Source organism: Helianthus annuus, chromosome 4, assembly GCF_002127325.2.
Source record: "Helianthus annuus cultivar XRQ/B chromosome 4, HanXRQr2.0-SUNRISE, whole genome shotgun sequence".
In the NCBI taxonomy this organism is placed as follows: Eukaryota; Viridiplantae; Streptophyta; class Magnoliopsida; order Asterales; family Asteraceae; genus Helianthus; species Helianthus annuus.
In genome coordinates, this window is record NC_035436.2 from 144,093,487 (window position 1) to 144,096,509 (window position 3,023).

The 3,023-nt window shown below is 38.6% G+C and overlaps 1 long non-coding RNA gene across 1 annotated transcript; it reads left to right on the forward strand.

Annotated features, from left to right (window-relative positions):
• Nucleotides 1–522: 522 nt before the first annotated feature.
• LOC110936533 lies at nucleotides 523–1,638 on the forward strand. Its single transcript, XR_004891420.1, has 3 exons — nucleotides 523–643; nucleotides 1,017–1,202; nucleotides 1,320–1,638. It is a non-coding gene; the product is annotated as an uncharacterized LOC110936533 (long non-coding RNA).
• Nucleotides 1,639–3,023: the final 1,385 nt, after the last annotated feature.

Genomic DNA, 3,023 nt, shown 5'->3' on the forward strand with positions numbered 1-3,023 from the left:
TGGCAGTTTGTGTCGTCTTGGTGCAATATCCCTCCGTTATATGCGTTTTCGGTTAGAGATCTTCTTGAGGCACATAAGTGGATGAAGCTGGAGAAGATAAAAAAGAGGGTTGTTCAAGGTGTGATTTTTACGGCTTGCTGGGTGATTTGGAAAGGCAGAAACGCGATGATATTTTCAAACAAAGACGAAGGAACGGCTAAAATGAAGGAAGAAATCAGATCTTTAAGCTACTTATGGATTAAAAATAGATCCTCGTTAAACTTATGTTGGAAAGATTGGTGTTGTTTTTCAGTGTAATGTGGTTTTGTTGTTGTTCGGTTCTAGTGTCTTGCTAGAGTCGGTTTTTTTAATGAAAGTTGCCGTTCCCAAAAAAAAAAAAAAAAAAAAAAAAAAAAAAGAGCTACTTTCTAGGCCGGGGCGTATCTAGACAATCCACCAACTGTTAATCCAACGGCCATCCACGTTTCCAAATCATCCCCACGATAAGTTAAGTAGACGTGCGCCACACGCAGCAATATCCCAATCACCTCGCACCTTCTGGATCCTTCCAATCCACCTGTCAAATACCCTTCGTCTCCACCCGCAGTTTCACGTTCAACTGCGTGAATCTTCCGTCCAATTTCTCTGCACGCTCTCTCATTAGGTAAATTCTTCCTCTCAGCTCTTCAATTCATGTGTATGCATTTGCTGTAGTTGATTCTTAATCCATGATTTTAACTTTATTTTGCTTTTAAACCAAAAATCTCCAGGGTCTGATAATAGTGTTGTTAGATCTTTTGGTTCGGCCGTTGGTGAATCGAGAATCATGTCTCATATCCTTCCGATATGCTTCTTTTTCTTCAGTTTCAGATCGCCTTTTAAGATCTACAAATGATAATTTTAACTAATGTGATTTGGTATAAAACATCATATATTAGCGTCATAATAATAGTTTTTTCAAGAGTAACAAGTAATTTGTGATTGTGTGATATGGACTATTGAACTTTCTGATATGTATATGACTAATATTTTGTTAGATTGAAACGGATATGAAGTTAGAATCGGTTAGGTATGGTATGGTATGTAGATGGTTGTTAGATCTTAACTTGAAGATTACGCGGAAACCAGAGGGATCGTGATAGAGAAAGGGCTCAGGCAAGGGCCGGCGGGAAGCCGAAGCAATCGAAAACCGATGGATTAACTCCTGAACAAAGACGAGAAAGGTATCTATCTATTTGTATAAATAATTTTTAGGTTTATTTGTGTCTTTATTATTATGCAATATATACTACTCTTGAACAGAAACTTTAAGATTAGATACATAATTTAATAAATTTTAGGGATGCGAAGGCATTACAAGAGAAGTTAGCAAGGAAGGCGGCTAAAGAGTCAGCTGGAGCAAATGGTGGGAAAAATGGGATGAAAACCAACAAATAGATGGTGTGGGTGTGTGTATATACATTGATGATGGGATAGGAAAGAGACAGATTTGAGTGGGTTATGTGAGTCGATTGTTGTATGATAGGTTGGTGGTAAGGGGATTGTTAAAGTCGTTGACTATTTATGATCGCTTTGAGTTTTCATGAGTTCTTGATTGTGGCATCCATTTATCTGTATTCATTTTTCTCTGTTTATGACGTGTTATTTTGACTTCACTTCTATGGTTTGCTGTGTTATTTGTATCCATTTATTTGTTTTCTTTTTAAAATAAAGATTTACTCAAAAACTGGGTAAGTAAAGTTATGAAATGGTAAAATACGGTTTTGAAGAAAAATGTAGTAGGCTAATGGTTGTGGAGGAGGATATTCCATCATATGTGTGTGTTAGAGGACCATCGCCACCGGCTTGAGGAGGATGATGAGAATGGGACGGGCCTGAGGGGGGCGGTGTAGCCGGCCCTAGCCAGAGCTTGCCGGCTCGGGACGAGCTCCACACCCCATGGCCTTGGGCTCCTTGGTTTGGAACTTGTTGAAAATTGTTCATTGCTCAATCACTACCTGACACTTCATCTATCCTATTTAAACCTGTTGGAAACTGCATCCACTTGTGTTGGTGTTTTTTGTGAACCTGCCCAAAAAAGCCTCTTTTGCGTTATTCGCGAAAAAAGCCCCTTTGGCGTGGTCTGAAAAACGCCGAATGCGGGGATTCTTGGCCAATCATATTTGAGCTTCCATTTGGTGGCCAATAAGATTTATAAATGTTTTTTTTTTATTTTATTTTATTAAAAAACGTAAAGCCCCACAATCTTCACGTCCCCACTACACCCTTTTTGTAAAAACGCCCTATAATGCCCCTTGCTGATTGGGCTGCTACATGGCGCAAAACGCCCAAAGTTGGATCTTGCTCACAACGCTTGAACACACACATGAAGTAGCTGTTGCGGGTTATGGTACTTGTTTGGGCTACTAGATCTTGCCAGTGTTGTCTGGTGTGGCGCAGCTACCCGCAATACTTGCAAGGGGTGCCCCAACTGTGCCCCGTGCACCACACAACCTACTATGTAAGGGGACATTGATGCAACTAGTGTAATCCATAACCATAATGTTAATAATGTTCAAATCCTATAACATGGTCGCAACCACCCACCCAAAAGATTTGTATTGTTCACAAATCGGTGTTAAACCCAACCAGCTACAATGGATGGTGTCTGACAAGATGTTAAATTGGGTTTGATTAGCTAGCAACTAATATGTTGGTTCGGTTCGGTTCGCTTAATTCAGTTATGACATGTCATAACCAAAACCGAACCATGATTTTCGGTTAACCAGCCGTGTTTTTTTCTAATGTTTATGTATTTTTATTATGATATTTTGTTTATTATGTTTCCAGACCTGACCGGACTCGAAATTCTATCATTTGGGGTTCAATTTCGGTTAACCTGATTACTATTTCATTGAGTTTCTTCCCAAATTAGTGTTAGTGCAATAAATATTACCAAAATGGTGTTCCCTAAAAACTATTTATCAAAATAATATTCCTTGTTTATTTTGTATTTATTTTTTCTAACCAAATATTTAACTTTTTTTTATATATATTAGAGTACC